Below are 14,422 nucleotides of genomic sequence, written 5' to 3'. Positions count from 1 at the left end.
GGGGAGGGGGGTATAATTATCTATCTCTGTATATCTTTCTTGACATACACATATATACAGTAAATGTGGGCGTGTGTGTGATTATATAGACAAACATTTTACATGTGATTAAGTAAGAGATTTTGTAATTGCATCTCCAAACTGAGTTTCTCTGTGTCTCTCATATACCGTTCTATTACTACCCACCACACTGGTAATATCTGACAGGTTAGCCTCTGCTCTTTTATGTAAAGGTTATCAGAAACTGTGGAGGATGTAAATGAAGATAGGGTTCAATAATTAATGCCAAGGTCTATACAGGCCTCAGTTCTCACCCTCTGCAGTCTGTAATGAGACGAGTGGAGATGAGCAAAAAAAGGAGGGAGGAGCAGGGAAGCGATTAAAGGGGCCACCCTATCTGGCCTCTCTCGCCCCTCCATCACTCAGACACGCGGGCATGTGCGAACATGCACATCGATTCATTTATAACAGCTGAAGGGTGTTTCCTCCCTCGTACACGTTGGCGAAGAGCAGCGGGGTGTTGAGCGAACAGGCAGAAAGGTTAACAAAGTAGTGTGACACTGGAAACATCTGATAATTCATTCAGGTGACATGGAGACAGTGGAAGTACCTGGGTCTGTGACTAATCTAAGGCTGCGCCGCAGCCAACTTTGTTCCTTCCAGGATTCGTAGACGCTGTAAGCATGGGCACGAAGCCACGAGTAAAAATGATTATTATCATGTCTGGCAGACCGAGCTTGCAACAACATTATTTGAGACAGCGTCCTGTTAATTGCTCTGACAGTGTAATATTTTCAAACGATGTAAACTTCTATAATGCAATTAAGAAAATGAAGGATTAGACTAGTGTCACTGTTAGAAGCCAAACAAAACAGACAATAATTCAGATAAGGGTAAATTCTGTCACCGGGCTTCCACAGCATCAGAAGGTGGCTCAAGAGCTTCAAATGAAAAAGGCTAAGGATCTGTAACCATCCCAAAGATTCCAAGTGGATATGTTAAAGCCTGCTGAACTCAGTTCCCCAACCTGCTGCTGGAACCACAGTATAAACGGAGTTATCACTTTTTGCATGTCCCAAACATGACAGCGTCACAGCTACTGAAAAAAGCGCTTGAGTGTCGTTTTTACTGGTTGTGCACATCCCACTTGTAATATGGTGCACGCTGCAAGTTCTCCATGATGTGATACATAAAGGTACGAATTACAGTATGGACAGAGTTCACTGCTAAGTTGAAAAAGATGAGACATATTTGACAAAGCTTTGGAAAAATCTCCACGACTGCTTTGCTTCCTGTTTCATCTTGTTCGGATTTCTACTACACTATTAAACCTGTGATTTTTTTCTGAGCAGCAACAAGCAACAACCATTGTTTAGACCACTGGAGCAAGTGAAGGGCACGTCCAGTACAACAGCAAATGATGCTGAGAACATTATGTCAGGTAATGGAACCGTGTTGGCTATAATAGGGATACACACGAAACCTACACACTGCCTAAAGCACATAAACAAATTTGGGTTAGGCTGAGGTCTATGTAAGATGGCAACTTGCCACAGCTGAAGCTACCCAGTGAAAGCAGAGTTACAAGAAAAGAGTAACTCTGAGTTACCCCACTTTTCCTGTATTGGGTTTAATGTGATGTCGGCCCAGCCTTTACAGCTATAACAGCCTTGAATGCAACTGCTAAGCCGTGAAAACGTATTCCAAGAAGCTCTTTACGCCGTTGTTCCCAGTCACTTTCACTTTGTTATAATACCACTAACAACTGGCAGTGGAATATTTAGTAGTGAGGAAATTTCACAACTGGACTTGTTGCACAGGTGGCATCCTATCACAGTATCATGCTGGAAGTCACTGAGCTCCTGAGAACAACATTGAAACATTCTTTCACATGTTTATAGAAACAGTCTGCATGCCTAGGTCCTTGATTTTAGACACCTGTGACCTTGGAACTGATTGGAAAACCTGGATTCAAGGATTTGTATGGGTAAGTGAATACTTTTGGCAGTATAGTGTAGGTTAATGGGAAATATGCCAGTGTGAAAAAAGCTGAAATCATCCTTTGACAACCTACTGGGACTTGAAAACTAGGACATTTAACTTTGTTACTCATTCTGCGCGGTGTCGCTGCAATAGGAGAAAACGAGTTTGCAATTAGAGCCGAATATTAAAATTACACGCTCACTTGTAAACGTGAACACATTTCGTCCTGCCCACGGCCTCCTGAATAAGCCACCAAAAAGAAAAGAAAATCTGCTGGGGAAAACAGCACGGCTAATGTCAGTTTGCAGGCAAACTAGCCAATTAGTCTGTCAGCTACAGCTCACTGAACAGCATATAAACACACCAGAAAATGTCACTTCAGCCTGTTTAGATGCTGGTGTGGTCCTTACTCTTCAATCCCATCGTCTACCAATGACTCGCAGAACAACTTTGTTTACTTCGTCTTCTGTTCCCCTGCTGGGACTCAGGCTGCTTGCTGCTGCCAATCAAACAGAGGCAGACACACCTACCCAGCTGTGGAGACACAAAGAGAAAGTTTCTAATAAAAAGCTAGTGTCTTTTTTTCCCCCCTTCCTTTCTTTCATATAGTTTATTTTAAAGAACCCGACTTTGGACTGCATGCTTTTAAACTGACAAAATGTCAGTCTCACATTGGTACGAGTAAAAAGGTTGAGATAGCTCAAGCCAAAACTGTGTGGTGACTAATGCTACGACAATGCATCAGTGTTTTTTCTACCAGCTGTACTTCCAAAACATTTCATACCATAAACACAGCAGGTGGACACTAATGAGATTTTGAAGAAAAAAAAAAAAAAACCTTACCACAAAGGGTTGCAGGTACATGCACAGTGAAAGGCAATTATTTTAAAATATTTCATTTCATTAAAGCGAACTGTTTATCTAATTTGAGAGAAAAATTCAGAGCCCAGGGAATACAGGCAGATAATTTCAAAGAGTCCCACAATTGCCTTTCCCGTTGCTGTTAAAATGTGACTCATCCTCGCATTCGTCACAGTGTCGCAGGGCCTTAAAATGATTACAGAGCACCTCACCAAACCCTGCGCTGCCCTCCGCCGAGCTTTCAAGGGTCGACAGTAAAAAGACAAAAACTGAAAATGTTAGTGTGTGGCCAGCTTCAAAGCCAGACTAATAAGTGTCCTTTTATTTAAAGCAACATATTATATAACAAGAAAAGAAAAAGGATGCCAGTATGAAATTCAGATAAGGATGAATTAAAATGGACCCAGCATTTCTTTTTTGTGAGCTGTGAACATTACTGTGTTAGTTCCCACCCAGACAACACAGTCATCAAGTTTGCAGATGATACCACCGTGATGGGGCTCATCTCTGGGGGAGATGAGACGGCGTACAGAGCTGAAGTTCAGAGGCTGTCAGATTGGTGTGTAGATAACAACCTGGACCTTAATACCACCAAGACAAAAGAACTGGTAGTTGACTTCAGAAGGAGGAAGTCCGAGCTGCAGCCTGTCAGCATCAATGGGGAGTGCATGGAAAGGGTCTCCAGTTTCAAGTTTCTGGGAGTGCACATAGACACAGACCTCCAAGGTCCTGGACAAATAGACTCAAGGACAGCTTTTACAACAGGGCAATAGCCCTGATCAATGCAAATAGCTGACCTGATTGGCTACCTCCCTGGACTTTTTTAGGGGGGAGGTAACAATGTTTAAAACAACAATAACAATAATAATATTTATATTTATAACAAGGTGCAATAATAATTAATGTGCAATAATAACAGTGTGCAATACAAATACACTTATTCTTCTTTTTTTATTACTAAGTTATTATACTGTGTTGTGTTGTTTGTGTTGCGTTGTGATGTGTCATATCGTGTCGTGTTATATGTAGTGCCGACGTAGGACAGTTTTCCACTTTCATTGTACTATTGTACTATGTATGACTGTGCAATGACAATAAAGAGTTATCTTATCTTATCTTAACATATTGAATATTTAAATGAAGCTCTTTATTTGTATTTACATTTTCTAAAGCCTGTACAGACCACAAGCTTTCTTTAGTGATGTGCACATTGCTGATGATGTAGACCCTGTTGTTGTCACAAGCTAAGGCCGGCACAAACTGGTGGCTGGCAACAATTGTTCTTCACCAGGGGAGCTAACAATTATGTCCCAGCAGTAAGAGTACCAAATGTACGCTAGGAGGAGTTCTTTTTACTGAACCATGCAAAGACTTACTGTTATCATTAGCAGATTTGATTTTGTATCAGTCAACAGCATCAAATTTCAAATCAGTTTCAGTACAGCTTTAAAGACAACTGTAATAAATTAATTTAATATGTGCTGTTGATTTATTAAGAAATGCAGATAAACATTACTTAGTCTTGGGGTATGTATGTAAGGAAATCACCAGTCATCGAAATGAGACGTAAGTTTAAAATAGTTTATTAGGCAAACTAATAATAATAGAAATTATAATTTTCTTTTGTAAAGACCTGTGAAATATTAAGTACAGACACACCCATAAACAGTACATAAACGATGGAGGTAGCCACTTTGACGTCATTCAATTCAATTCCAATTTTTATAGTGTCAGATCACAATAACAATCACTTCAAGGCACGTGATATTGTAAGGCAGCAGTCTCCAACCTCTTTTGCGCCACGGACCGGTTTATGCCTGACAATATTTTCATGGATCGGCCTTTAAGGTGTCGCGGATAAATACAACAAAATAAAACTAGTACCGGTACCGAAAAAAAAGGACATTTATTCATAACACACGTGAAAAGTCCAAGGAAAACCGAGTAAACGATAAAAACGATAACAAAATAACGCTGAAAACCGATAAAAACCCTGAAAACTATACACTTCACACCTGAGCCTCAACTCTCGCGGCCCGGTACCAAACAACTCACGGACCGGTACCAGTCCGAGGCCCCGGGGTTGGGGACCGCTGTTGTAAGGTATCGGCCCTACAATAATACAGAGAAAACCCCAATAATCAGAGGAACCCTTGTTAGCAAACACTTGGCAATAGTGTAAAGGAAAAACTCCCTTTAATGGGAAGAAAAGTCAGTTTAGGCATGAGAGAAGAAAACTGATAAGTAACATGATACATAATACCAATGTGAAGCCATAAGCCACAAAATTGAATGAGACAGCAAAACCATTGACACTGTCTTTCCTAATAGGCTAATATGAGTCAACAAGGAAGACAGAGATGTTCAGCTAATACACTGTAAGTGATGATCATGGCGTAGACCTTTTACTCACGTTAGCTAATTATAATATTTAGTCTATCGTTACGAACATATATGCTCTTAGGTTAGCTTTTCTTCAAGTTGATAATGCCACCATAAGAACCTGTAGCCACATTAAGCTAAATTCACTAAAGATTATTACTGTGGATATTTTCTTTCTGCACTGCCACCAGTGCATGAACAGACACCACAACAATGCAAGAATGGAGCCATGTGGTTTCTCCTGGCATGAGTGGACCTCATCTCCTTCTATCTCTATGGCCAGAACTGTGTTTGAAAATGTTTTCCTGCCGAGCTTCATTAAGTCAGCCTTGTGTTTCAGCTTAATTGTCTGGCCATGCAGAGCATCCTGACAAACACTATCAGCATCCAAGCATGTAATGGATTGAGGCGAATCCCTCGGACTGACAGCAGGAGAGCAGGTATCCCTACTGCTCAGACCTGCACTTCTGCTGAAAGCCGCCGACCGTAAACCATCAATGACACGGTGGCGATGTGTTCTTTTTTTTTTTTTTTTTTTTTTTTTTTTTTTTTTTTTTGCCTGTCCCGTTTGGCTCTTTTGCCATCAGAATTATTGTCTAAAGGCGAAGAAAGATGCCCAACGGTTTTTCTTTACCAAATTGACCATCCCAGCTTTGCCGTAATGGTCCATTTGATTCACCTTTTATTCTTTATTTTATTTTCACTTGCTGAATACGGGACAGATTTGACTGGGGGAAAGAAAAGGGAGAAAGAAAGAGGGAAAGAAAGACAGTTGAGAAGAGGGACGGGGGAGAAGGGCAAAAAACAAAAACCAACAGAATAAGCAGAAGAAAATAAATAAATAAATAAAAAAATAAATACATATATCGATCACCTGGATCACCTGTTGAGAAAGAAAAAAGAAAACAAGCAGAAGAAAACGAGAGTAATACAATAAACCACATCACAATGATATATGGGAATATGACAGTAACTACTAAATATTAAACATTATTGTGCAGCACGTAAGATCGACAGCACAGTGTGCATTGAGGTAGGAGCCAAAAAGGGTGTAGTTTGTGTGTGTGATCACCCGTGTGTACACCTGTGAGCATGGACGCGCTTGTTTTCTTAAAAGGTTCCCTCATGTAATGATCTGCTAGAGGGTGTGGGGGGCCACTGCCCCGTCCTCCAGGGCATGAAGCAGGTATGGAGGAGATCAAAACTCCAGACATCCAGAGGCCCCCAGAACACAAGAGACCAAGGAAGACCAACAGAGGGGCAGCCGCGCCACTGTCCCAGAAAGAGCTGAGGAGAGTCCCAGATGAGGGGTCACCCAGCAGCCACGGAGCAGAAGCCAGGGGGGGCTGCAGTGACGTGCCCGTGAGCTCCGCCGGCAGCCAGCTGTGCCTGAGTGACCGAGCCCCAGGCCGGACGCCCACCCCCGGACACAAAGAACCACCAACGCACCGATGTCTGAGGGAGTCCGCCCCCGGCAGGGGAAGTGGTGGGGGGAGATAGGCCTCCAAACCTTGGAGGGCCTGAGCTGTCCTCAGAGAGGTGGCATCTGATACCCAACCTGACATATAGACACAGACATACAGGCACACACAGATACAAACATCCATTCCCACCCTCATGCTCTCATATGCACTTACTCCACACTCAACCAACGTGGAGACAGACATAAAGAGACGCTGTACACACAATCACACTCCCCAAGCGTACTCTACGAACCGGGTCTAGGTACCCTTGCCCCTGGAGGGGGGAACTGCACCCAGACCCAGGTTGTGTTACCCTTTTCCCTGCGGTGGGGAGAAGCAGACCGCCCCGACTCCGCAGCAGCAGGGAGGCCCCACATTCCGGATCCCAGTCGGACGGCCAACTCCTCCTCCTAGCCCCCCTGCTCCAGCAGGAAGCAGAGAACGAGGGTGAGAGAAGACTCCTAACCTCCCTCCACCCGCTCATTGTAGTGTTGATGTATGTGTGTTCTAAGGTGCATTTAAAACCCAGGAGGGCATGGAGCTACCTGCCAGAGAGCAGCAGGTAAGCGCATAGTCCCTCCTGCTAGCCCTCAATGTCTACGTGTATTTAAAATTGAGAGGTGGGCAACGACGCCGGGGGTGAGGTGTACACCCTGATGGTAATTGGGATTCCGTGTAGCGTGCCCACCCCCAAGATCCTATATGTATGTGTAATGAGAGTGTGAGTAATGTGAATGTCTAAGTTGCGGGATAAAATTGAGGCAGAGGCAGCCAGAAGGGGACAGAGGGGGGGGGGGGGGGGGGGGTTACCTCCTCTGCACCCTGGTGACACACCCCTACTCCAAGGCCCTGCATGTGTGGGTGGTTGTGGTGGAGCGGGAAGAGGGAGGCAGCTGGAGATGGGGAGGGAAGGAAGGGAGGGGCAAGTGACCCCTCCCTGGGGCCAGCTCCCCCGCTGACCCCAGTAGGCACCCCCATACTCCGCGACCCGCCAGGGAAGGGGGGCCCAGGCCCATCCGAACCGGGGACCAGTGCAGCGGCGCCGCCCGGCCCCACAGAGCCCGGGGCAGTCCACCCAACCCCACAACAGAGAAAACTACACCCACCCCATCATCCACTCATCTTCCAGACTACATAAGACAATAGACACCCAGGCTGAGATCTTCCTCCACCTCTCCTGTATCTCCCCCTCTTGCAGAGAGAGTTCCTGAGAGAGGAAAGCTCCTGCAAGATGTGACAACCCCCCCCCCCCCACCAGTTGAAGAGCCCCCCAGGTGGCTCGGCGCACCGGCGGCACCCTGCGCCAGTGGCGGGCCCCCATATACCCACCGGCCCACAACCCCGGCAACACACCAACCAGGACCCAGGCCCCCGAGGCCCGGCCAGGGCCCCAGGCCAGAGCCGGAGCGCCCCCAGAACCTCACGCCCGTCCCGGACCCACCCAGGGGCAGCCAGGCTACCAGGTCAGTAACCCCCGTCCGTCAGCACAGACCCTCCCCTAGCCCCGCTGCACGTAGCCACGAGGAAGCCGTCACCTAAGAGCCAACAGAGCCCCTAATTGGCCATGACCGCTACCCCGGGTTGAGCCCCCCAAGGAAGATGCTCCCGGGGAACCGCCTGACGCCCTAAGCCCGACCCTACCCCCACACCAATCACAACAGTGAAGGCGAGACCAAAATATGACCCCCCACCCCCACTAGGTGATGGAGGTGATCAAAGGAGTCCAGAGCAATTGATCTGATGTGGTGGCAGAGGCTGTATCAAGACTAATGTAATCTAATAGATAATTTCTATATTGGTTAGAATTAAGATTGTTTTTATTTTTCCAGTTCATGAGGACTGTTTTCTTGGCTATGCATAGGGCAGTGAAAACCATATGGGCTATATTCTTTTCTGAAGTGACATTATCTAAGCTGCCCAACAAACACACTAAGGGGGAAGTTGGAATGTTACATTTCAGACACTTTGATAAGTCTTCACATATCTCGCGCCAAAACTTCTGAACTGGTGGACAGAACCAAAGAGCGTGGATATAATTGTCCGGTGAATTGGTTTGGCAGTGTGAGCAGTTGTTGGTAGATGCAAAGCCCATCTTGAACATCCGATGACCTGTATAGTGCACTCTATGTAGTATTTTGTATTGAATTAATTGAAGACTGGGATTTCTGATTAGATGAAAGGTTTTTAAGCAAATCTGAGACCAGAAGTTTTGGTCTAAGTTAACTGATAAATCCGCTTCCCATTTTGCAATAGGAAGTGATATTGATTCATCTGTTTTAGAAAGCATTCTGTACATTTTGGATAGTAATTTGGGGGTTTTAAGAGTAAAAAATTGAACCACACTTGGTGGTGTTTGTAGTTCAACTTGACCCAGTTTAAATTTCTTTTTTATTATGGATTTAATTTGTTGATATTCTAAAAATCTTTTCTTGTTGATCCCATATTGTGTAACTAGTCTGTCAAATGAAATAAATTCTGTTCCTTCTAGTATATGTTCTACATATTTGATTCCTTTACCATTCCAATCTGAAAAGTTTATCATATTATTGTTTTGTAATATGTCAGGGTTGTTCCAGATAGGTGTACGTTTGCATGGGATTAATGAAGACTCCGTCAATTTTAGAAACTCCCACCATGCTGTCAGAGAAGAGCTGATGTTGATGCTTTTGAAGCATTCATGTCGTTGGATGTTTGAGCTGATAAATGGTAGATCTGAAATCTCTAGATTATTGCAAAGTGCTTGTTCTACATCTAGCCAAGGTTCATCTAAGAGGGTATGTTTTAGCCATCCTGAGATAAACTGAAGCCTGTTGGCTAAGAAGTAGTGCTGAAAGTTCGGTAGTTCTAATCCTCCTTTATCCTTGGTTTTTTGTAGTGTTTTTAAGCTTATACGTGGGGGCTTATTTTTCCAAAGGAATTTGGACATATATGAATCTAGAGATCTGAACCAATCTTGCGGCGGTTTAGTTGGGATCATTGAGAATAAATAATTTATTTTTGGTAATACCATCATTTTTATAGCAGCAACCCTTCCCATGAGTGATATGGGTAGACATTTCCATCTAGCCAGATCACCTTCTACTTTCTTTAAAAGTGGGGTATGGTTTAATTTAGTTAGATCTGCAAGCTTGGGAGAAACATTAATACCTAAATATTTTATATTTCCCGATTGCAGTGGAGTAGAAGAGGAATAATGGAAGCAGCAATTAATAGGAAGGACTGTAGATTTTGACCAGTTAATTGAGTAATCTGATATTCTTGCAAAAGAGTTTATCAATTCAATCACCCCAGAGATATTGGTTTGTGAATTTTGGAGAAAGAGTAACACATCATCAGCATAAAGGCTGATTTTATGTTCTACGTTCTTGCATTTTATGCCCTTAATTGCTGAATTCTGTCTAATTGCTGCTGCTAGTGGTTCGATAAAAATTGCAAACAGTGAAGGGGAGAGTGGGCATCCCTGCCTGGTGCCCCTCAGGAGACATAAGCTGGAGGATGTCTGGTCATTTGTTCTGACACAAGCTGTTGGGGAATTATATAATATTTTTAACCAGTTGATGAAAGAAGATCCAAAACCAAATTTGTGTAAAGTTGCAAATAGAAATTTCCAGTTAACTCTGTCAAACGCTTTTTTCTGCATCTAAGGAAAATATTGTAGTTTCAAGGTTTTTACTGTATGAGTAGTCTATCAAATTAAGTAATCTACGTGTATTTGTTGATGAGTGCCTACCTTTTATGAAACCAGTTTGGTCAGGATGAATTAAGAGGGGGGTTATTTTCTCTAGTCTCTTCGAGAGAGCTTTGCAGATTATTTTGAGGTCTACATTAATAAGGGATATTGGACGATAGCTTGAGGGATATACAGGGTCTTTGCCTGGTTTTAGCAGGAGATTAATGTTTGCAGAATTCATATTTGATGGAAGTCTGCCCTTTTCTTTGATTTCTAACAACGTTCTGTAAAAAACTGGTGCTAGAATCGTCCAGAATTCTTTGTAGAATTCTGCAGGAAAGCCGTCTGGACCTGGAGCCTTATTATTGGACATATTTATCAGGGCTTCCTGGAGTTCACCTGATGTCAGTGGCGAATCCAGTGCCATTGCTTGAGAGTCTAATAATTTTGGGAGAGTTATGTTGTCTAAAAATTGATCAATTTCCTTTTTAGATGGGTTTATTTGTGGTGAATACAACGTTTTATAGAAATCCCTGAAAATGTTGTTTATTTGTTTCGGTTCATATATTGTGTTCCCAGATGAATCTTGAACAGCACATATAGTTGTTTTTTCTTTATTTATTTTTAACTGGTTTGCTAGAAATTTACCGGATTTATTACTATGTTCATAATTTTGTAAGCGTAGTCTTTGTACTAAGAATTTTGTTTTTCTATCAATTATCTCATTTAATTCTAGTTTTGTTTTGCGTATTTTGTTCAATGTTTCCTGATCTTGGTGGGACGTGTAGGCTTCTTCTAGTGATTTGATGTTTTTTTCTAATTCCTGAATATTTTTGTTTTCTTTTTTCTTTTTATGTGATAAGAAAGAAATTATTTTACCTCTCATCACAGCTTTCCCTGCTTCCCATAAAACAGAAGCTGATGTTCCGGGAGTGTCATTAAAGTCTAAATATGAAGTCCACTCTTTTTTAAAATATTTAATAAAGTCTTCATCTTTAAGCAGTGATGTATTAAATCTCCAGTTTTTACTTGGCATAGTATTATTCTTGTGCATTAGTGTTAAAGATACAGGAGCATGATCGCTGACAACTATAGGGTGAATCTCAGTGTCTGAAACGTCACTCAGCAGTGAGCTGCTGACCAAAAAATAATCTAGACGAGAGTAGGAGTGATAAACATGTGAAAAAAAAGTATATTCCTTACTGGTGGGGTGAAGGGAGCGCCATGCATCGCAAAGACCAAAGTCGCTCATATACTGTTTGATTATATTTGTGGACTGCCAATTACGCTGAGTTCCTGCTGTATTGAGCCTATCCATTTCTTCATTCAGTCCAAGGTTGAGGTCGCCTCCAAGCACAAGTGTGCCATCTAAGTGTTCAGAGAGTGCACTGAAAAAACCGTGAAAGAATGAGGGATCATCAACATTTGGACCATATACACTTACAATACATAGCTTTTTATCAAGTATAGATAGTTTAATGATTAAGAATCTGCCCTCTGGATCTATAACTGTATCGAGTACTGTGAAATTAATTTTTTTATGAATTAAAATTGCTACTCCCCTTTGTCTAGAATTATAACAGGCTGAGAACACATTAGGAAACTCAGGTGTTTTAAGTTCATTCGAACCTCTAAGAGGTCTGTGGGTCTCTTGTAAAAGGACAACATCTGCCTGTAGTTTTTTGAGTTGGTTAAATATTTTTAACCTCTTTTCTCTGGAGCCAGCTCCATTTACATTCCATGTAACGAATCTTAGTGCACCCATAGATGTCTGTGCATAACTAGGGGTGTACTCTGTGTGTGTCGCTTAGACAGGTGGAGAGAATACCTCACTTGTTCATAAATAAGGAGAGGGAGAGAGAGAAAAAATGTGTGGCGAGATGCTCCCCGAGTCTGACTATGTGTTTGCATATTTACTAATATGAGTATGCTTGGCTTAAGTGTGTGTATCCCATAGGTCTGTGTGCGCTGTCTGACTGATGTAAATGTGCTGCCGTTGAGCGCATGACTGTGCGTGATCGTGCAGTGAGTAAGTGTCGAAATAAATGATGTTGTTTGTGGATGAGTGTGGAAGCAGGTGATCGAAGCAGTGAAAGAAATAAAGAAAGAAACCAAGGACGAGGGTGAGCAGCATAAAAACAAGAGGGGGAAAAGAGAGAAAAAAAAAAAAAAAAAAAAAAAAAAAAACGAGAAGAGAGAAAAGAAAACGTAAACATTCCAATTAAATCACTGACGGAGAGTGACGGTGTTACTACTGCTATGAAATCACACTTAAGATGCGATTTGATACCGGTAAGTTAAACAAATGTTAATCCAAGTTAGTGTGAGTGGATAGGGAAAGGGTGTAGCGGATTCTTATCTGGTCTGAAGTTAATACAGCCACGGAGTGATGTTGGGGTCGCGGTGGAGCTGTCCGTCCACGTACAGCCGGTCCACAGCGATGACAGCGCGGGAGCCCTTCTGGATGAAGCCGCGTCGGATTGGGAAAAGGACCCTGCGTCGTTCCAGGATCTCTTTGGGGAACTGATCGTTCACGCTGAAGTCCGTTCCTTTTAATTCCCTGCCGCGGCTTTTCACATGTTGCTTTTGTTTGAAGTGGCCGAATTTGGCCACGATAGGACGTGGTCTCCCGGCCGTAGCCCGAATGGGGCCGAGGCGATGCACCCTATCGAAGACGATGTTCTTCACCGTGTCCTCCGGCAGCTTCAGGTGGGTTTTGATGAAGCTTTTTACCGTGGTCTCCGCGTCCTCTCCAGCGGCTTCTGGAATACCAGAAAATACTAGATTATCACGCATGCTACGAGCTTGTAGATCAATAACCGTTTCTTTTATTTTTTTATTTTCTCTATTGAGCTGGGTAACATTTTCTGTGAGAGATTTCACCGACTCCCTTAGCGTGGCATTTTCAGCAGCGAGCGTTTCCACTTGCTGCTGGCTGAACTCCAGGGATTCTCGCAAGCATTTAAATTCCCGGTGAAGAATCTCCACCAGGGACAGCCTTGCGTCGAAACTAGACAATCGCTTGTCGATTGACTCCAGTATGTCGGCAATATCTTTGCCAGCTGGCGATGTTGTGCCGGGGGAATCTGCCGGGCGTTGTCTTTTCGACGACGGCGTCTCAGATTTGGCCGGGGAAGCTGCACTCTGGGCCTTCTTCATCACGAGATCCTGAAAGCACTGATCAATATAATCTTGGAGAGCGTCTAAACTCTCCCCGTTGTTCTCCAGGGTGTTGGAGATAATTTAGGCAAATATTGTTAGTTATGAGACAATTGAAAAGTGTATTTGGTAATACTGAAGCTTAAAGAAATTTGTTCAAATCTAAACTACCATTTGCTTTAATTTTCCGCCAAAATCTCCGGCGTCTGACGTCAGTTACAACATTAGTCGCTTACCTTGACTGTCACTTCCGCTTCCACTTCTGCTGAAAGCCGCCGACCGTAAACCATCAATGACACGGTGGCGATGTGTTCGACATAACACAGGAAGCTTTAAGCTTGGGGGCTGACACAGCCGCTTTACAGAAAACAAAGATGAGCTAAGCACGTTTTTCAGCACATTGTTTAGACAGCCATCATGCCAAATGGTTCCCAGCAAGGCCACAGCCTCACTGTATCAAATCCATTCTATTGTTAATGCAAACTCTCCATGACACTCGCTCTGCGAATGACTGATGAGATGAAAAGATAAAGACACGAGCCAACATGGTTCCTGGATAAAATCCAGAGTGCGAGCAAGAGTAGTAGAGGATCGATCGGGGGCAGGATTAGCTGGGCCAGCATGCAGCTAAATCAGTAACAGCCACAAAGATGCACAGAGGAAAGAAAACAACTCAAGCACTTGCCACATAAATACAGCGGGTATTTTAAGCACTGCACGTCCCTGTTCTTTTTCTAGTACCTCAGAAACAAACACTTCTGCTCCATTCATATCGGAGATAATGTGCTCATTTTGTTTTTGGTCCTTTTTCAACTCCTGATTTGGACATTTGACTTAAACACAAGGCATAAGTGTATGAACAGCATGTCTAATGTAAGCTTAATGATATGGTGAGTTAAAATCC

General features: G+C 43.2%; 1 long non-coding RNA gene across 1 annotated transcript in view; it reads right to left on the bottom strand.

Moving 5' to 3' along the window:
- LOC146508027 (uncharacterized) overlaps positions 1 to 14,422 on the bottom strand; it is a 37,066-nt gene that overhangs the window by 9,785 nt on the left and 12,859 nt on the right. The gene's annotated exons all lie outside the window — the stretch shown is intronic.

Source organism: Neolamprologus multifasciatus, chromosome 11 (genome assembly GCF_963576455.1).
Source record: "Neolamprologus multifasciatus chromosome 11, fNeoMul1.2, whole genome shotgun sequence".
NCBI classification, from domain to species: domain Eukaryota; kingdom Metazoa; phylum Chordata; class Actinopteri; order Cichliformes; family Cichlidae; genus Neolamprologus; species Neolamprologus multifasciatus.
The sequence above is the reverse complement of the archived record's forward strand: the minus strand, read 5'-3'. Positions and strand labels throughout refer to the sequence as shown.